At 48.1% G+C, this 21,920-nt stretch overlaps 2 long non-coding RNA genes across 2 annotated transcripts in view; both read right to left on the reverse strand.

Moving 5' to 3' along the window:
• Window positions 1-21,920, reverse strand: part of LOC134809347 (uncharacterized) — a 93,345-nt gene that overhangs the window by 3,950 nt on the left and 67,475 nt on the right. The window lies entirely within an intron of this gene.
• Window positions 9,385-11,043, reverse strand: LOC129138707 (uncharacterized). Its single transcript, XR_008542149.2, has 2 exons — window positions 10,293-11,043; window positions 9,385-10,199 (listed from the first exon to the last, which is right to left on the reverse strand). It is a non-coding gene; the product is annotated as an uncharacterized LOC129138707 (long non-coding RNA).

The raw sequence follows: 21,920 nt of genomic DNA on the forward strand, positions 1-21,920 counted from the left end.
CCTGATTTGCTTATAGATGAGTTTCATTTTACATCCATTCTTTCATGCTTCTGCTAGATGGCCTGATTTGTCTATAGGTGAGTTTCATTTTACATCCATTATTTCCTGCTTCTGCTAGAGGGTCTGATTTGTCTGAGTTTCATTTTTACATCCATTCTTTCCTGCTTCTGCTAGATGGCCTGATTTGTCTATAGGTGAGTTTCATTTTACATCCATTCTTTCCTGCTTCTGCTAGAGGGGCTGATTTGTCTATAGATGAGTTTCATTTTACATCCATTCTTTCCTGCTTCTGCTAGATGGCCTGATTTGTCTATAGGTGAGTTTCATTTTACATCCATTATTTCCTGCTTCTGCTAGAGGGTCTGATTTGTCTATAGGTGAGTTTCATTTTACATCCATTCTTCCCTGTTTCTGCTAGAGGGTCTGATTTGTCTATAGATGAGTTTCATTTTTACATCCATTCTTTCCTGCTTCTGCTAGATGGCCTGATTTGTCTATAGGTGAGTTTCATTTTACATCCATTCTTTCCTGTTTCTGCTAGAGGGTCTGATTTGTCTGAGTTTCATTTTTACATCCATTCTTTCCTGCTTCTGCTAGATGGCCTGATTTGTCTATAGGTGAGTTTCATTTTACATCCATTCTTTCCTGCTTCTGCTAGAGGGTCTGATTTGTCTATAGGTGAGTTTCATTTTACATCCATTCTTTCCTGTTTCTGCTAGAGGGTCTGATTTGTCTATAGGTGAGTTTCATTTTTACATCCATTCTTTCCTGCTTCTGCTAGATGGCCTGATTTGTCTATAGGTGAGTTTCATTTTTACATCCATTCTTTCCTGCTTCTGCTAGATGGCCTGATTTGTCTATAACCATCAGCTCTTTTAAGATGGCCCTGAATTTTTTTTAGAATTTTAAGGCAATGAATGCCCCTGGGAAGGTTTAAAAACTCACACATCATGTCAAAATCGGTTTCAATCAAATACCAACCCTTTACTTCAGAATTTATCCGAGCTTCTGTTAGAATACAAGCCATCCAGGGAAGGAGGAAGGATCTTAGGTTTTTACCAACAGTGACCTTGGGCAAAGATTTCTTCCCTTTTCAAGTTTCTCCTAAGTTTAGTGGGGATGTGCATGAAGAGTGAGATGATCTCTGTAGAAGATTCTGCCCACTACCACCTTCTTTGCCATAGGAGGATTTTTGTCATCAGTCACTCCCTCTTTTCACTGAATTTACAGCATTCTTTTCAAAATAGTCCTCCAGACCACGGTGTGCTAAGTCCACCCCGGGTAGAAATTCCCTAGCAAGCCACACATATGTCACAAATGCTATGGACGAGAGTGCTCCCAGGTACCTGATTGACAGTATCTGCAAATGGGAAACTTCTGAAATGCCCATCAGCAGCAGAGTGGATAAATAAGTCTCGATGTGTTGACCCAAGAAAATGCTAAACATCGTTGACAATGAAACAGCTATATTGACACGCCATGACATGGATGAATCTCACAATCATCATCTTAGGCAGAAAAGGCTGAATTATACCCTGAACCCCCAAAATCACCTACTCTATATGATGTATTTGCATGAAGTATGAAAACGTTCAAAACTACCAGCAGCGTTAGAAGACCGTGGTGGCAGCAGGGGGATGGTGACTGTCAGCAGGCGTGTGTGGAGCTCTTCAGGGAGCTGCTAGTGGTGAGTCACCATCTGGATCTCCGTCTGTTTATGGGTACTTTCATTTGGGGAAATAACCTGGGCACGCTCTTTTGATCTAAGAATGCTTTCCATCTATGCTGTGCATTCATACGTTATAAAAGAGCCCTCCATGCATTCCTTACCTATGAATTTTTTTTTTTTTTGAGATGGAGTCTTGCTCTGTTGCCCAGGCTGGAGTGCAGTGGTGCAATCTTAGCTCACTGCAAGCTCTGCCTTCCCCGGTTCACGCCATTCTCCTGTCTCAGCCTCCTGAGTAGCTGGGACTACAGGCTCCCACCACCATGCCCAGCTAATTTTTGTATTTTTAGTAGAGACGGGGTTTCACCGTGTTAGCAAGGATGGTCTCGATCTCCTGACCTCGTGATCCGCCTGCCTCAGCCTCCCAAAGTACTGGGATTACAGGCATGAGCCACCGCACCCGGCCAACCAATGAATCTTAATTCCCTCGTGTGATAAACTAAGGACAAGCACCAGCAAGGAAAAGAGAAGCTTTAGTGCACAATTAAGCGAATTAAAACAGAGACCAGTGTGATCTCCCGAGACAGCGAAGGGTCTCACTGCCAGCCCTGCCAGCAACACTCGCAGACACAGTAATAATGCCTGTGATTTCTTCATGTTTTCCCAAGAAGAAAGCTCACCAAAGCATAGTTACATCCAGTGCCTGTGGTTGGTAGATGCTGCATTCGGTACCGGATCCCCTTGGGAAAAAAACAACAACAACAGATGAACTGGGCTTACAGGCAGCAGAACAAAGACGGATGAAGGATAGAAACTCATTCTTCTCCCTGTTCTTCCCACTTACCCAATGCTTAACGCCAAAGTCTGCTTTCTGAGCTTCTAGTTTCTCTTTTTAAGTCTCAAAAGTAGACTATGTGACTCTTGTGTCATGAGTATGTCTAACTAGTCTTTGGAGTAAAACCAAAACAAATCTAGCATTTCAGTTGATTAATTCTGTATTCTTATGTAGGATATTATTTTAACACAATGTTGGGAATTTCCCTCTTCCCCACCCCAAAATGCTGCAGGACAAGTTATTCCCCAATGTAGGTGGTATGACTACGTTTACACTCGTCACATATTTCAATGTGTTACATTTGCCTGAAATCATAATTAAAACACGATTCGGAACTAAATTTGGGGCTTGCATCTGCTATGACCTTACAATTTGCCTAAGCCCAAATTCTTCCTCGGCAGCACAAAATTGACACTTTTCTGAAACTCAGGTTGTTCCCTGACACGGGAGAACAGCCTGCCTGCTGAAATTAAGGGGTGACACTTGGACTGCAGCCTGGCTGTCTGAGACCTTCAGGAGCAGAGAAGAGAAGCATAGCTGCACGGCAGGGTGAGGCGATGTCAAACAGAGGCACGTTGCTCACCTGACAAATGCAATGAACCTCCAAATCTGACATTTCCAGAAGGTAAACAAACTTAGCTGAGCTGTCTGTGTTCCCTGGAGCAGCTCTGAAGGTCTTTGCTGCCTGCTTTGAAGATGGTGACTCAGTGCTTCCTACAATGAAATTTATTCCAAGGGCTGCAAAGGCACAGTTGAAAAGCCGACCCTACCATCAGCATCAAAGCTACCTCAGGAAACAACAGGGCTGATGGCACCTCAGCTAGATGTGTGTCTAATTACTATCAAAGAGTCAGAATCAAGATAACCAGGAACCCAGTCCATCCTCACCCTGCTTGCTTCCTGTGGGCAGAAGCCTGGTGATTGATTACAAGCTCTCAGCCACACTGAGTGATGCTGCAAACCCAGAACTGTCATAAACTTTTCCAGGCATGCACAGCTAGTCCTGAAACCCTCTAGGTCTCAGTTTGTGCACTTGTAACTTCAGATAATAATGGCGTAACCATGATGAGAAGGCTGTAAAATTAAACGAGGCAACGCACATAAAGGAAACTCTTGGGATAGCCCCTTAGACACTGCAAGAGCTGGGTAAATGTCAACTATCACTGTTATGATTTTAGTTATTAACAAGAGTAAGCTCTGCCTCCAGTTCCCCAAGATACCCTGAGCTGTAAAATCCAGGAGGCTCCTACATCTGGTTGATATGGATGAATCTCACAAACATCATATTGGGCAGAAAAAGCCGAATTATACCTTCAGCCCACAAAAGGAATCAACGACTGAGACTTTTGCTGAACAAAACTGGGGTAGGCAACATTTGGGACTGTCCTTACCACGTCTCAACCTGTATTCCATGGCCTCCCTTTTCCCTAGCTCCTGAAACGTCAGGTCCTGCCACTGGGAACTGTTGCCATGGTGCCCCAACAAAGTCTGCCCCCATGTGGTTGGCCCTAGGAACATTTTTCTTCTACCAGTCATGTCTTCTCAACCTGCCATCAGAAAGTATTCAACACCGGCTGAGTGCGGTGGCCCACACCTGTAATCCCAGCAATTTGGGAGGCCAAGGTGGGAGGATTGCTTGAGGTCAGGAGTTCAAGGCCAGCCTGGGCAACATCACTGTGTTGCTCAGGCTGGAGTGCAGTGGGTGCAATCATGGCTCCCTGTAGCCTCAAACTCCTAGGCTCAAACAATCCTCCTACCTCAGCCTTCAAAGTAGCTGTGACTACAAGTGTGCACCATCACACCTGGCTATTTTTTATTTTTTTTTTGTACAGATGAAGATCTCACCATTACAATATCAGCCAGCTGTGGTGGCACAGAGCTGTGGTTCCAGCTACTCAGAAGGCTGAGTTGAGGGGATATCTTGAGCCCAGGAGTTCAAGGGGGCTGTGAGCTATGTGATTGCCACTGCGCTTCGGCATGGGCAGCAGAGGAAGACTCTGTCTCAAAGAAAAAACAAAAAGGTATCCATCACTGAGGTCTCAACACCACAAGTATACAAGCATCTTGTTGTGAGCTGATTAATTTGATTCCTCCAAATAAGACCATTTTCAAATCATGTAGTGAGACCTGGATCTCTCCATGGGATACCTTTAACAGGGAATTTTTAGGACGCTCAAGTTTCAGCAGTATTCAGCTCTGATCTTCAACCTTACTAGACTAAAATGTGGTCACCCCTACAGCACAGCCTGGGAACATGTCCTGGAAAATGTCTTCATTGGGTCATTTTCCTTCATCTGTCCACTCTGTGTCTAGACCTCCCTGAACACATTGCTTGGGAAACAAGCAAAATTAAGCTGCTGCCTCTTTATATGAATGCCCTTGTACAAGTGCCAAATAATTTGTTAAGTCCTTGCACCAAGGAATACAAGGTAGAAAATGCTCGTGGAACTAAGGGTCTATATTATTAGCTAGTGTTTTTTGCACAAAGCAGCGTTTTCATTCTATTAACACACAGCTGGGCCAGGCGCGGTGGCTCATGCCTGTAATCCCAGCACTTTGGGAGGCCGAGGCGGGTGGATCATGAGGTCAGGAGATCGAGACCATCCTGGCTAACATGGTGAAACCCTGTCTCTACTAAAAATACAAAAAATTAGCCGGGCATGGTGGCAGGCGCCTGTAGTCCCAGCTACTTGGGAGGCTGTGGCAGAATGGCATGAACCCGGGAGGCAGAGCTTGCAGTGAGCCGAGATTGCACCACTGCACTCCAGCCTGGGCAACAGAGCGAGACTCCATCTCAAAAAAACAAAACAAAACAAAACAGAATAAAAACACACAGCTGAACAAAGTAATTCGAAGAAAAGTAAATCGTCAATATGTGTATTAGTCAGGACAGACCAGGTGATGCTGGTATAACAAACAACCCCAGAATCTCAGCAGCTAATATCACCAAAGTCTGTTTCTCACCCATACTACCTGCTCACCAATGGGGGCTTCACTATTTGTCATCTTAAGACTAGGACCCAGGGGGATAAAGCAGCCCTGTTCTGGAATACTTCCAGTCTCAGGGAGGGAGAGAGAGAACAAAAGATGTTCTCCAAATAGGAATGCTTTTACACTGTTGAGTAGTTCAACCATTGTGGAAGACAGTGGGGCAATTCTTCAAGGATCTAGAACCAGAAATGCCATTTGACCCAGCAATCCCATTACTGCGCAAATACCCAAAGTATTGTAAATCATTCTGCCATAAAGACACATGCACATGTATGTTTACTGCAGCACTATTTACAATAGCAAAAACATGGAACCAACCCAAATGCCCATCAATGATAGACTGGATAAAGAAAATGTGACAGATATATACTATGAATTACTATGCAGCCATAAAAAAGAATGAGTTCATGTCCTTTGCAAGGACATGGATGAAGCTGGAAGCCATCATTCTCAGCAAACTAACACAGAAACAGAAAACCAAACACCACATGTTCTCACTCATAAGTGGGGGTTGAACAATGAGATCACATGGACACAGGGAGGGGAACATCATACACCGGGGCCTGTCAGGGGGTTGAGGGTGAGGGGAGGGAAAACATTAGGACAAATACCTAACGCACGTGGGGCTTAAAACCTAGATGATGGGTTGATAGGTGCAGCAAACCATCATGGCACATGTATACCAGTGTAACAAACCTGCACGTTCTGCAGATGTATCCCAGAACTTAAAGTAAAATAAATATTTTCAAAAAATTATGTTCTCCAAGGGCAACCACGACCCAGGCTTCTGAGAGGAAGTGACACACCTCACTTCTGCTCAAATTCGCAGTCCTTGGTGGTGTCTGAATTTAGTGGCATGGAAAAGTGTGATTCTCTGAAGCCAGGGGCACCTATATTTGTAAGCGATGGAAAAATTCTACTGTAAGAAGAAAATAAAAAATGGTTCGTACTTTACTACTCACCTGTATTCTGCTAACAGGAGGGGAAAAGTTGAAGCTTTTGAGATACATCACCAGAAAAAAAAAAAAAAAGCCAACAGAAAATAATACGTTCTTGATCCAGAAATTTCAAAGGCAGTTTTCTGCCAAGAGAGGGCTATGAAAATGCATCACTGGCTTTTATGGGGTTTGCAGGAATAAAAACATTCCCTTCTGTATATGACACAAAATCAAAGGTAATCGACGTGTTTCTAAAAAATTCCCCGTTTTACTTCTGTAACAAAAAAGAACAATAATAGCTAAGCTGAACAGATGTCAGTAGAACCTATTTTCCCAAGCTAACGACAAAACATCCCTCCTCAAAATCCCAGCCACTACAGACTGTTAAAGCTGCATATCTTAATGCTCTTATATTTAAGATGTCAGGAGGATGTGAATTTTTAATTAAACCAGTCTCGTGAAAAGGCCTCACACATTATATATGGTTGGTTGCAAAATGGATCTTCGCACAAAGACAAGTGCTTGGGAACGATGTGTTTCATTTAGGAGATTGTAGTATACCTGCTGATCTAATTTGCACTCTGAATCTTCCTTCCAGTAGAAATCTTCCAATAGAAATAGGGTTTTCAGGAGTATATTACTTGGCTAAAGCCTCCATAACAAATGACCACAGACTGGGTGACTTAAACAATATATACTTATTTCCCACAGTCCCGGAGGCTAGAAATCTGAGATCAAGGTGTGGGCAGGGCTGGTTCCTCCTGAGGCCTCTCTCCTGGGGTTGGAGACACGGTCTTCTCCCTGTGTTCTCACAGGGTCGTCCCTCTCTGTGCGTCTGAATCTTCATCTCCTCTGCTTATGGGATGTCTTAGTCCATTTCAGGCTGCTAGCACACAATACCATAGACTTAGTGGCTTATAAACAACAGACATTGATTCTCCCAAGTCTTGGAGGCTGGAAGTCCCAGATCCAGGTGAGGGCAGGGCTGGTTCCTCCTGAGGCCTCTCTCCTGGGCTTGGAGACACCGTCTTCTCCCTGTGTCCTCACAGGGTCATCCCTGTGTGTGTGTCTGTGTCCTCGTCTCTTCTTCTTATGGGATGTCTTAGTCCATTTCAGGCTGCTATCACAGAATATCATAGACTCGGTGGCTTATAAACAACAGACATTGATTCTCCCACAGTCCTGGAGGCTGGAAGTCTGAGATCCAGGTGTGGGCAGGGCTAGTTCCTCCTGAGGCCTCTCTCCTGGGCTTGGAGACACCGTCTTCTCCCTGTGTCTTCACAGGATCATCCCTCTGTGTGTGTCTGTGTCATCCCCTTTTCTTGTAAAGATACCATACCTATAGGAGCAGGGCTTACCCTAATAACCTCATTGTGCCTTAATCACCTCTTTAAAGACCCCATCTCCAAACACAGTCACAGTCTGAAGTCCTGGGGATCAAGACTTCCATGTATAAAATTGGAGACGGACACAATTTGGCCCATAACAGGCAATTAGCAACCCCAGGAGCCCAGAATAAGAGCTGTTGCTCCAGGAAACCTGTAAAACTCATCCGACATGTCTCTGCTCCTACAGTCTCAGTTTTGTCGGTCAGTCACCCCTCCAGCCCCGATCTCTCCCCCAGTGTCTGGTGTCTTTAGGAAGAGTTAACACAGGGCCCAAGTGTGAGCACTTGTTTCCGAAGAGTCTGTTGTCTGGAATATTTATGTGGTCAGAAGGGAGAAGTGATTTTTACAAGAGAGAAAGACAAGCCATCCCCGAGGTTTGGAGGTTTGGAAGGATTGATGTGAAATGCCTGGTAGACTTTCAATCATGTCATTTCCAAGCACACCTCCCAAATCTCCAAATGAGCATATGTGTCAGGCTTTTGAGGAGTATATTAGTTGGCTAAGGCCGCCATTACAAAGGACCACAGACCAGGTCGTTTAAACAATAGGTATTTATTTCCCAGAGTCCTGGAGGCTGGAAGTCTGAGATCAAGGCATTGCAGGGCTGCTTCCTCCTGCAGCCTCTCTCCTTGGCTTGTAGATGCCATCTTCTCCCTGAGAACTCACAGGGTCTTCCATCTGTGTGTGTCTGTGTCCTCCTCTCCTCATTTCAGTCCTACATGAAAAGGTAGCTATGTGTATGGGCCCCTGTCTTAGTCCGTTTTATGTTGCTAGAAAGGAACACCTGAGACTGGGTATTTTATAAAGAAAAGTAGTTCATTTGGCTCACAGTTCTGTAGGCTGTACAAGAAGCTTAGCACCAGCATCTTCTTCTCAAGAAGGCTCTTGAGGACCTCAAGGAGCTTCCACTCATGATGGAAGGCAGAGGGGAGCCAGTGTGTAGAGATCACACGGAGACACAGGAAGAAAGAGAGACGGGTTGGAGGTGCCAGACTCTTCTGACAAGCATTTCTTGAGGGAATTGATAGAGAACTCACTCAGCCCTGAGGGAGGGCATTAATCTATTCAGGAGGGAACCACCCCCAGGACCCAAACATCTCCCACTACCCCCACCTCCAACACTGGAGATCAAATTTCAACATGACATTTGGTGGGAACAAATAACCCATATCCAAACTACGGTAACTCCCAAAGGTTAGCAGTTTCACGGATACATATTGAACTTTTTCCCAAAGCCGTTGCCTTCCTTGAACATCAGCTGAGCAAAGGGTAATCCCCCAAATTCACAAGATCAACATAGCTCTTGGTCAGTCTCTGATAAAACAGAATTATCTCCTCTGTGATGAATTACTGGCTCTGTACAGATAATTTCACCCCAAAATATGGCTCCTTTGCAAAACGAATATTTTAAATTAAAAACCCTTAAAGATTAAAAGACCTCGGAAGGGACTTTTCCCCACTGACATAAAAACCAGAGACATCCACCAAGTAAAACACTTTTTTTTTCCGTTCTGTATTAGTCTGTTCTCACGCTGCTAATGAAGACATATCCAAGACTAGGTAATGTATAAAGGAAACAGGTTTAATGGACTCACAGTTCCACATGGCTGGGGAAGACTCACAATCATGGCGGAAGGCAAAGGAGGAGAAAAAGCACATCTTCCATGGCGGCAGGCAAGAGGGCATGTGCAGCGGAACCTGGCTTTATAAAACCATCAGATCCTGTGAGACTTAATCACTATCATAAGAACAACACAGGAAGCACCTGCCCCCCATCATTCAATGACCTCCCACAGGGTCCCTCCCTGAACATGTGGGGATTATTACAATTCACTTTCCCTCCCTCCCTGGGATCTTCTTCTTGACTACAGGAAAGAAGGTTAAGATGTAAGCCCGCTCAAACAGACTTTTTTACAAAGTAATGACTGGTCTCCAAGGAGTATTTAATTTCCAAAGAGAACCATTAATAAGTCAATCTCTGTTTCCTCCCCGTATTCATTCTCCCAAGTATCCATTCAATGTTCCTAGTCATCACTTATTATCGCTCAACAGAATTACCTACATTCCCATGTCCCCTCTCGCCACCTGAAAGGAGGTTACAGAAGTATTTTGCCCCCACTGGGATATTGGGTATACACTCTGTGATTCTCGTCATGCTCACAGTTTAAAAAAAAAAAATTGTATGTCTTTTCTCTGATTAATCTTCCTCATGATGAGTTGATTTTCAGTAAGTACCACCAGGGCAAAGGACAAGATTTCCCTTGGGAAGCCAAAATAGCTGCTAGGCGACAAACTGTCAGGGAAGGAAGTGTGTGCTGAGAGCAAGCATCCGTTTTGTTCACCGTGCATCTTCCAGATGGCCAAGGGCAGCTCTGAAAATACTTGTGAAGAAAAGAACACAACAATGAAGCTGGGATAGAGAGGCACCTGCCTGGAAACTTAATAAGCATGATGTTTGTTGGGTGTTTCCTTACCATGGTGGGCTAGATAGGGTACTGAAAACAGTATGTTCATGCCGTAATCCCTGGAACGTAGCGTCAGAGGCGTTGGAACCAGGGTGAATGAATCTTGAATACAGAGCTGGGTAAAATGAGGCTGAGACCGACTGGGGCTGCATTTCCCAGGAGGTTAGGCATTATAAGTCACAGGATGAGATAGGAGGTCAGCACAAGATACAGGTCATAAAGACCCTGCTGATAAAACAGGTTGTAGTAAAGAAGCCGGACAAATCCCACCAAATCCAAGACGGCAAAGAGAGCAACCTCTGGTCATCCTCACTGCTCTTTATACACTAATTATAATGTGTTAGCATGCTCAAAAACACTCCCACCAGTGCCAGGACAGTTTACAAATGCCATGGCCATGACTCAAAGTTACCCTGTATGGTCTAAAAGGGGGAGGAACCCTTCACTCTGGGAAATCTCCTCCACTCTACAGAAAAACTCATCAATAATCCACCTTGTTTAGCATATCATCAGGAAACAACCACAAAAATCACCAACCAGCAGCCCTCAGGGCTGCTCTGCGATGGAGTAGCTATTCTTTATTTCTTTACTTTTTCTTTTTTTGAGATGGAGATTCACTCTTGTTGCCCAGGCTGGAGTGCAGTGGCGCCATCTCGGCTCACTGCAACCTCCACCTCCCGGATTCAAGCAATTCTCCTGCCTCAGCCTCCCAAGTAGCTGGGATTGCAGGCATGGGCCACCACACCCGGCTGATTTTGTATTTTTAATAGAGACAGGGTTTCACCATGTTGGTCAGGCTGGTCTCGAACTCTTGGCCTCAAGTGATCTACCCGCCTTGGCCTCCCAAAGTGTTAGGATTACAGGCATGAGCCACTGTGCCCAGCCTATTCCTTTACTTTCTTAAGAAACTTGCTTTCACTCTAGTCTAGGGACTTGACCCAAATTCTTTCTGGCCTGAGGTCCAAGAACCCTCTCTTGGGGTCTGCAGAGGGACCCCCTTTTTTTTTTCTTTTTCTTCTTTTTTGAGACGGAATCTCGTTCTGTCACCCAAGGCTGGAGTGCAGTGGTGCGATCTCGGCTCACTGCAAGCTCCGCCTCCTGGGTTCACACCATTCTCCTGCCTCAGCCTCCAGAGTAGCTGGGACCACAGGTGCCCACCACCACGCCCGGCTAATTTTTTGTATTTTTAGTAGAGACGGGGTTTCACCGTGTTATCCAGGATGGTATCGATGTCCTGACCTTGTGATCCGCCCGCCTCGGCCTCCCATAGTGCTGGGATGACAGGCGTGAACCACTGCACCTGACCCGAGAGGGAGCCCTTTTAGTAACACTAGGATTGTGACCTAGAGGACCAGGACATATGCCTCCCCTGATAACCCAATCCTAGGGTAGCCCTGTGCAGTTTCAGGACCAATTTTCCTTCCAACAAGCTCTCACTGCTCTTCTCCACAGGCACATCAAGCTCCTGTGCCACTCCAATCAAAGCAGACGCAGACTGTCCCCCGGAGGGCATCTGGCACGGGCAAAGATTCTCTGATGTCTCTTCAGATGTTTGCATAAGGATTTGCTTATGCAACTGAGAAAAGAGGAGAATCCTGTTTCTTCCTTAGGTTCAATGACAGGAAGAGTGGGAGTTTGCTTGTGTGGAGATAAGCTCTGTGCTCTTGAGCTCACCTTGTAGGAGAAGGAATATGCCAGGAAGATCCACAGATGCTCTCTTACCCCTCCTTTTCTTTCCAGGCTGGAAGTCCCTTCCAAGAACAGCGAGACTGCAATTCATAACCGTAAAGCAGGAACGTAAGGTGGGTTTGCATGTTAACAGCACGAATCAACACTAACCGGAGAAATTACGGGAGAAATGATGGGATGGTGCGTCCTGAGAAACGAAGGTACTTTGGGTTGAGTGAGCTGGTGAGTGAACACGAGGTGAACGGTGGATGTCGCTTTTTCGTTATCATCGGAAACATCTGATTGATCACAACAAGCTTTTCTTTTTTTTTTTTTTTTTTCTTTTTTTTTTTTTGAGACTGAGTCTCCCTCTGTCACCAGGCTGGAGTACAATGGCATGATCTCGGCTCACTGCAACCTCCACCTGCTGGGTTCAAGCGATTCTCCTGCCTCAGCCTCCCGAGTAGCTGGGACTACAGGCGCCCACCAGCATGCCCAGCTAATTTTTTGGTATTTTTTGTAGAGACGGGGTTTCACCATGTTGGTCAGGCTGGTCTTGAACTCCTGACCTCGTGATCCACCCCCCCACCCCCGCCCCCCCCGCCCGGCCTCCCAAAATGCTGGGACTACAGGCGAGAGCCACCGTGCCTGGCCACAGAAAGCTTTTCTAAATTACATTTATGTGAGCTTCCCTGCAGGTCACTGTGATACATGAAGGGAACCCTAAAGGGTAAATATTTTTGTCTTTTCTATTCCTTGTGATTTTTCTCCACTGGGAGACAGGAGTCAATACAAACACCAAAGGGCTATGTCGTCTATTTCATTAGGATAAAATAAGTTACCTGGAATTCTGCCAAGAGCTTTGGAGAAGGAAAGTTAACTACACAGCATTAACTGTGTCCCTAGGGGGTCAAGGATATGTGGTCAAAAAAAAATAAAATGTACGGGTCGGCCCGGCGCGGTGGCTCACGCCTGTAATCCCAGCACTTTGGGAGGCCAAGCAAGGCAGGCGGATCACCTGAGGTCCAAGGTTTGAGACCAGCCTGGCCAACATGGTGAAACTTGGTCTTTACCAAAAATACAAAAATTAGCCGGGCATGGTGACGCTTGCCTGTAGTTCCAGCTGATCATCAGGCTGAGGCAGGAGAATCACTTGAACCCAGGAGGCAGAGGTTGCAGCAAGCCAAGATCGTGCCACTACACTATTACAGCCGGGGCGACAGAGCAAAACTCCAAAATCACACGCACACACACAAAATTTAAAGAATAGGCTGGGTGCAGGGGCTCATACCTGTAATCCCAGCACATTGGGAGGCCAAGGCAGGCAGATCACCTGAGGTCAGGAGTTCGAGACCAGCCTGGCCAACATGGTGAAACTTGGTCTTTACTAAAAATACAAAAATTAGCCGGGCATGGTGACGCATGCCTGTAGTTCCAGCTGATCAGCAGGCTGAGGCAGGAGAATCGCTTGAACCCAGGAGGCAGAGGTTGCAGTGAGCCAAGATCGTGCCACTGCACTATTCCAGCCTGGGTGACAGAGCAAGACTCCAACTCACACACACACACAAGAAAAATTTAAAGAATAGGCCAGATGCAGTGGCTCATGCCTGTAATCCCAGCACTTTGGGAGGCCGAGGCATGCAGATCACCTGAGGTCCAGAGTTCGAGACCAGTCTGGCCAACATGGTGAAACTCTGTCTTTACTAAAAATACAAAAATTAGCCAGGCATGGTGACGTATGCCTGTAGTTCCAGCTAATCAGGAGGCTGAGGCAGGAGAATCGCTTGAACCCAGGAGACGGAGGTCGCAATGACCGAAGATCATACCACTGAACTACTCCAGCCTGGGCGACAGAGTGAGACTCCAACTCTCACACACAGACACACACACAATTTAAAGAATAGGCCAAGTGCAGTGGCTCATGCCCATAATCCCAGCAGTTTCAGAGGCCAAGGAGGGTGGATGACTTGAGCCCAGGAGTTCGAGACCAGCCTGGGCAAGATAGTAAGACCCCTGTCTCTACAGAAAATATAAAAATTACCTAGGCATGGTGGTGCACACTTGTGGTCCCAGCTACTTGGGAGGCTGAGACAGGATGATCACTTGGGCCCAGGAGGTGGAAACGGCAGTGAGCCAAGATCGCACCACTGCATTTCAGCCTGGGCCACAGAGATCCTGACACACACACACACACACACACACACACACAAACCCACATTAAAAAATACAATTCTGGCCAGGCACGGGGGCTCACACCTGTAATCCCAGCACTTTGGGAGGCCAAGGCAGGCGGATTACCTGAGGTCAGGAGTTTGAGACCAGCCTGGCCAAGATGGTGAAACCCCCTCTCTACTAAAAATACAAAAATTAGCCAGGCGAGGTGGTGCGTGCCTGTAACCCCAGTGGCTGGGCATGGTGGCTCCTGCCTGTAATCCCAGCACTTTGGGAGGCCAATCACTTTGGAGGGGGCGGATCACAAGTTCAGGAGTTCGAGACCAGCTTGGCCAATATGGTGAAACCCCATCTCTACTAAAAATACAAAAATTAGCCAGGAGAGGTGGGGCGTGCCTGTAATCCCAGCTATTTGGGAGGCTGAGGCAGAAGAATCACTTGAACCCAGGACACGGAGGTTGCAGTGAGCCGAGATCGTGCCACTGCACTCCAGCCTAGGCAACAAAGAGAGACTCCATCTCAAAAAAAAAAAAAAAATACACTTCTCACGTTTCCAATGGACTGAATGGGTCCCCTGTTGGCCAAGGGGTTCTCAAAACAACCTGAGAAGCTAGTTCAGGCCATGACAGGAAATGGGGGTTGGACCTGCCTCCCTTGGAAGTTTAGGCACCACTGACCAGCATTAACATTTAAAACAGAGAGTTTAAGATGGACCAGACTTTTTGTGCAATGAGATCCTGAACTCCGATTTGACTCTGGTAGAGCGTTACATGACAGATAGCAGGCCCTGAAGGAATCAAAGTATTTGACCCCAATGGTCCTGCAAAGCCATCTCTTCTGTAGAGATGTACAAGGTCCTTTCTGGAGATTCTGACACCTCTTAACACCCAATAGGACGTGTTCACCATCCATTCCCTCTGTAGCCTGCTATCCGGAGGCTTCATCTACATAACAAAAACCTTGGCTTCTGCAGCCCCCTTTATCTAAACCCAAACATTTCTGTCCAGCGATTTCAAACTTTTCAGGCGGAGCTTGACCCTTTCAACCAATTGCCAATCAAGAAGTCATTTCTTTTTTTTTTTTTTTTTTTTTTGGAGACAGAGTCTAGCTCTGTCACCAAGGCTGGAGTGCAGTGGTGCAATCTTGGCTCACTGCAACCTCCACCTCCCAGGTTCAAGTGATTCTCATGCCTCAGCCTCCAAAGTAACTGGGATTACAAGCATGTACCACCATACCCAGCTAATTTTTTTTTGCATTTTTAGTAGAGACAGAGTTTTGCTATGTTGTCCAGGCTGGTCTCAAACTGCTGGCCTCAACTGATCCACCTGACTTGGCCTCCCAAAGTGCTGGGATTACAGGTGTGAACCACCATTCCTGGCCTAAGAAATCTTTAAATTCACCTATGACCTGGAAGCCTGCCCCCTCTTTTTGAGCTAAACCAATGTGTCCCTTCCATGTGCTGATTCATGTGTTTGCCTGTAACTTCTGTCTCCCTAAAAGGTATAAAACTAAGCTGTAGGCTGGGCACAGTGGCTCACGCCTGTAATCCCAGCACTTTGGGTGGCTGAGGCGGGCGGATCACAAGGTCAAGAGATTGAGACCATCCTGGCTAACACAGTGAAACCCCGTCTCTACTAAAAATGCAAAAATTAGCCAGGTGAGCTGGCGGGCACCTGTAGTCCCAGCTACTCAGGAGGCTGAGGCAGAAGAATGGTGTGAACCCAGAAGGCGGGGCTTGCAGTGACCCAAGATCGCACCACTGCACTCCAGCATGGGTGACAGAGCAGGACTCCGTCTCAAAAAACAAACAAACAAACAAACAAACAAAAACAAAAACAAAAAAACAAACTAAGCTGTAACCCAACCACGTTGGGCCCATGTTCTCAGAACCTTCTAAGGCTGTGTCATGGACCATGGTCCTTAATCAATGTAGAGGTTTATTTTGCCAAGGTTAAGACCTGTCTCAGAGGCCTTTTGGTTTGCAAATACATGCAAGTTATACATCTGTTTAAATCTAAAATGGTGAGATGTCTTGAAGTGAGGGCTTATGGGTCATAGGTAGATTCAAAGATGTTTCTGATTTGTAATTGGTTAAGGAAGGGAAGACTTATTTAGAAATCTGGGGTCAGCAGAACTAAAATGTTAACTGGCTTGTGGGGTGACTCTCTGCAGGACCCTCAGGAAGAAATTTATTTATTTTTTTTGAGATGGAGTCTCACCCTGTCGCCCAGGCTAGAGTGCAGTGGCACGATCTCGGCTCACTGCAAGCTCCACCTCCCGGGTTCATGCCATTCTCCCACCTCAACCTCCCCAGTAGCGGGAACTACAGGCGCCTGCCACCACGCCTGGCTAATTTTTTTGTATTTTTGGTAGAGACGGGGTTTCACCGTGTTAGCCAGGATGGTCTCGATCTCCTGACCTCGTGATCCGCCTGCCTCGGCCTCCGAAAGTGCTGGGATGACAGACGTGAGCCACCGCGCCCGGCCTCAGGAAGAAATTTAGAACAAAGCGTGATGGCCAAAGCTCAGAGTTCCCACCCCTCTTTATCTTGGGTCTAAGTGCCACCCCCAATTCTTGTGCCTGCTTTTCCCAGCTCCGTGGGGGCCCCAAGTTCAGAGTCAGGTTTACGAGGGATGCTTCAACCTTCTGCTGTAGGAGAAACTGTAGACCCAGACACGGAGCCTGGAGGTTCAGCCCGCGTCCTGGTCACCAAGTTTTGTCCTCAATCTTTCTATAAACCATGGCTCTGAGGTGGAGCAGAGACCCTTCTTTTTAGGGGCTTGCAGAACTCACGTGTGAAAATAAAGGAAAATCTTGAGTTTCTACATGGAAAATTCCAGGTATCTATCTAGCCTCAGATATAAAGAAGTAACTTGATAAACAAGAAGGTAATAGGCCAGGCAGGGTGGCTCATGCCTGTAATCCCAGCACTTTGGGAGGTTGAGATGGAAGGATCACTGCAGGCCAGGAGTTTGAGACCAGCCTGGGCAACATAGGGAAACTATGTCTCTACAAAAATTTAAAAAATTTAGCCAGGCATGGTGGCTCATGTCTACGGTCCCAGCTACTTGAGAGGCTGAGGTGGGAGGATTGCTGGAGCCCAGGAGTTTGAGGCTGCAGTTAGCTATGATTGTACCCACTGCACTCCAGCCTGGGTGACATAGCAAGACCTTCTCTGAAAAAGAGGAGTGGGGAGGAGGGAGAAGGAGGAGAAAGAGGAGGAGGAGGAGAAAGAGGAGGAGGAGGAGAAAGAGGAGGAGGAGGAGAAAGAGGAGGAGGGAGAAAGATGACACAGGAGGAGGGGGAGGGGGAGGAGGAGGGGGGAGGAGGAGGGAGGAGGAGGGGGAGGAGGGGGGAGGAGGGGGGAGGAGGGGGAGGAGGAGGGGGAGGAGGGGGGGGGAGGAGGGGGGGAGGAGGGGGGGAGGAGGGGGGAGGAGGGAGGAGGAGGGAGGAGGAGGGGGGAGGAGGGGGGAGGAGGAGGAGGGGGGAGGAGGAGGGGGGAGGAGGAGGAGGGGGGAGGAGGAGGAGGGGGAGGAGGAGGGAGGAGGAGGAGGGAGGGAGGAGGGAGGAGGAGGAGGGAGGGAGGAGGGAGGAGGGAGGGAGGAGGGAGGAGGAGGGAGGAGGGAGGAGGAGGGAGGAGGGAGGAGGAGGGAGGAGGGAGGAGGAGGGAGGAGGGAGGAGGGGGAGGAGGGGGGAGGGGAGGAGGGAGGGAGGAGGGGGAGGAGGAGGAGGAGGAGGGGGAGGGGGGAGGAGGAGGGGGAGGGGGGAGGAGGAGGGAGGGAGGAGGAGGAGGGAGGGAGGAGGGGGAGGGGAGGACGGAGGGAGGAGGGGGAGGAGGGGGGAGGGGGGAGGGGAGGAGGGAGGGGAGGAGGGAGGGGAGGAGGGAGGGGAGGAGGGGGAGGAGGGGAGGAGGGGAGGAGGGGAGGAGGGGAGGAGGGGGAGGAGGGGGGGAGGGGGAGGAGGGGGGAGAAGGAGGGAGAGAAGGAGGGAGAGAAGGAGGGAGAGAAGGAGGGAGAGAAGGAGGGAGAAGTGGAGGGAGAAGAGAAGGGGGAGGAGGAGGAGCAGAGAGGAAGAGAAGAAGGAGGGGAAAGAAGGAGGAGGAGAAGAAGAAAGAGGAGAAAACCAAACCACAGCATGCCCTGAGAAGGCAGAGTATTCCATGAAGCTCCGAAGAAGTTAGCAAATGCTGCCTGAGAACGGATGTGCTCTCTCGGTTTTAACGGCTCCAGTATTAACTCCGTCAGGAAAGACAGAGCTCGGAGAAAGTTAAGTGTGACCTTATTCAGATGTGAAGAATTAGGCCAGGGGCAGTGGCTCACCCCTATACTCCTAGCAGTTTGGGAGGCCGAGGCGGGCGGATCACCTGAGGTCATGAGTTCGAGACCAGCCTGACCAACATGGTGAAACCCTGTCTCTACTAAAAATACAAAAATTACCTGGGTGTGGTGGCAGGTGCCTGTAATCCCAGCTACTCTGGAGGCTGAGGCAGGACAATCGCTTGAACCCAGGAGGCAGAGGTTGCAGTGAGCCGAGATCTCACCATTACACTCCAGCCTGGGCAACAAGAGTGAAACTCCATCTCAAAAAAAAAAAAAAAAAGAAAAAGAAAAAAAGGCATGAAAAACTAGTGTTATCAGGATCACACACTTCCCGAGTGGTGATAACAGGCAGACCCTGCAGAGAAGTTGCCAAGCCTCATCCTACTCACCCACCGCTCATCTCCAGCCTGAGAAGCTCAAGATTTAAGTCTCCAGTCCGAGGACTCAGAAGAAAACATGGCAAGAAATGATCTGGCTGCAGAAGGTCCCTGTCCGAGACTTCAAATACCGATCCTGGAGAATATGCTTCAGGTCTTGAAGCACCCGCTTCTCTTCAATTCTACTTTCTGAGCATTTGGTGCAACAAGATGTCCAGGTTTGGCTTTTGCAAAAGACGCATTTGCCACAACCAGAGATTCGTAACCGCAGCACGCTCACCTTGCTGTTCCCTGAGGATGTCTCAGATGAGGCAACGGGTCGGTGGGTGGTTTGCTGGATCACGTGCAAACCCAGGCAAAGAGGATCTGCTATTGCAGACTTCATTTCTGCAGCCTTGGAAAGCCGTCTCAGGCTGGGCGCGGTGGCTCACGCCTGTAATCCCAGCACTTTGGGGGGCTGAGGCGGGTGGATCACGAGGTCAGAAGTTCAAGACCAGACTGGTCAACATGGTGAAACCCCATCTCTACTAAAAATACAAAAAAAAAAAAAAAAATTAGCCAGGTGTGGTAGCGGGCGCCTGTAATCCCAGCTACTCCGGAGGCTGAGGGCAGGAGAATCGCTTGAACCCAGGAGACGGAGGTTGCAGTGAGCCAAGATGGCCACTGCACTCCAGCCTGGGCGACAAAGCAAGACTCTGTCTCAAAAATAAATAAATAAATAAAGGAAAGCCGTCTCAAATCTGCCTCTCGGAGGCTCACAGACAGACGCAAGCCCGTTTCTCTGCTATGAACACTGACAGTTTGTCTTAACAGTCCAGACCCATCTACTTCACCCGTCCTTCAGAACCATGTCATCTCTGTCACTTAACTTACACATGAGTGGGCAGACTGCTCCTTGCTTCAGCCCAGGAGGCTCAATGCCCTCTCTTGGCTCGAAGGGAATGACAGAGAATCTCCCCCCTCCTTTTTTTTTTTGAGTTAGAGTCTCACTCTCTCACCCAGGCTGCAGTGCAGTGGTGCCATCTTGACTCACTGCAACCTCCACCTCCTGGGTTCAAGTAATTCTCCTGCCTCAGCCTCCCGAGTCGCTGGGACTACAGGCACCCGCCACCAAGCCTGGCAAAGTTTTGTAATTTTAGTAGAGACGGGATTTCACCATATTGGCCAGGCTGCTCTCAAACTCCTGACCTCAGGTGATCGGCCTGCCTCAGCCTCCCAAAGTGCTGGGATGACAGGAGTGAACCACGGCGCCCGGCCCTCTCTCCTTTTTTTCTTCAATGCCGAGAGCAGCAGCTTAGTAGACGGGTGAGGCACAGACCTTTGCTGGGTGGGCTAAAAAACAGGATGCATCTGGCTGGGCATGGTGGCTCACACCTGCAATCCCAGCACTTTGGGAGGTTGAGACAGATTACCTGAGGTCAGGTGTTCCAGACCAGGGCCAACGTGGTGAAACCCCGTCTCTACTAAAAGTACAAAAATTAGGCGGGCATGGTGGTGTGCACCTGTAATCCCAGCCACTCAGGAGGCTGAGGCAGGAGAATCTCTTGAACCCAGGAGGCGGAGGTTGCAGTGAGCCGAGATTGCACCACTGCACTCCAGCCTGGGCGACAGAGCGAGATTCCAACTTAAAAAAATAAAGAAAAACAGGATGCATCCAGCTTGTCTCACACACTCTACCCTGGGTTTATATTTATTATCCACGAGGAAACATCCAAAATCAGGGGTCAGAGTCAAGGTTCCCCACCTTGTCCATGACGAGATGGGCCAGTCCACATCACAGGCACAGGTAGGACACCCCAACACAGTGTCCACTGTTCACATTCTAAAGGTGACTGTCGGCCAGGCATGGTGGTTCACGTCTGTCATCCCAGCACTTTGGGAGGCCGAGGTGAGCAGATCATCCGAGGTCAGGAGTTCGAGACCAGCCTGGCCAACACGGTGAAACCCCATCTCTACTAAAAATACAAAAAATTAGCCAGGCGTGGTGGCTCACGCCTGTAATCCCAGCACTTTGGGAGGCCGAGGTAGGCAGATCACGAGGTCAGGAGATTGAGACCATCCTGGCTAACATGGTGAAACCCCATGGCTAAAAATACAAAAAATTAGCCAGGTGTGGTGGCGGGCGCCTGTAGTCCCAGCTACTGGGGAGGCTGAGGCAGGAGAATGGCGAGAACACGGGAGGTGGAGCTTGCAGTGAGCTGAGATTGAGGCACTGAACTCCAGCCTGGGAGACAGCGAGACTCCGTCTCAAAAAAAAAAAAAAAAAAAAAAAGAGTTGGAGACCAGCCTCACCAACATGGCGAACCCTGTTCCTACTAAAAATACACAAATTAGCTGGGCATGGTGATGGGCGCCTATAATCCCAGCTACTCAGGAGGCTGAGGCAGGAGAATCCCTTGAACCTGGGAAGTGGAGGTTGCAGTGAGCCGAGATGCCGCCACTGCACTCCAGCCTGGGTGACAGTGTAAGACTCAGTCTCAAAAAATAATAATACTAGTGAATACATAAATAAAAAATAAAGGTGACTGTCAGACTTCATCCCACCTCCAAAATGCACCTGCTGTGTCTACTGTGCCTATTAGAGAGAAGAGGAGGCACTAGTGATTGCCATCTGGAACCTGCGGCATGTACAACCTCAACTTTCTGTCTACGCTGTGATGTGCACACTCAGAAGACTCCATCTCTGCACCTGACACGCAAATACCCAGGAGAGAGGGGGCAGATGAATAGCCACTGTCTTCTGTCGTTTATAAAAACGCTAGTTGTTCGCTTGAGGTCAGGAGTTCGAGACCAGCCTGGCCAACATGGTGAAACCCCGTCTCTACTAAAAATACAAAAATTAGGCTGGGCGTGGTGGGGGCACCTGTCATCCCAGCTACTCAGGACGGTGAGGCAGGAAAGTCGCTTGGACCCGGCAGGTGGAGGTTGCAGTGAGCCAAGATCACACCACTGCACTCCAGCCCTGGTGATAGAGTGAGACTCCGTCTCAAAAACAAAGAAACAAACCAACAATAACAAAACTCTAGTTGTGATATTTAGCGCCCATCTAAATAATCCAGGATGATCTCATGTTGAGAGGCTTAATTGTGACAGCAAAGACC

The sequence above is a fragment of the Pan troglodytes genome, chromosome Y, assembly GCF_028858775.2.
Source record: "Pan troglodytes isolate AG18354 chromosome Y, NHGRI_mPanTro3-v2.0_pri, whole genome shotgun sequence".
Classification (NCBI taxonomy): Eukaryota; Metazoa; Chordata; class Mammalia; order Primates; family Hominidae; genus Pan; species Pan troglodytes.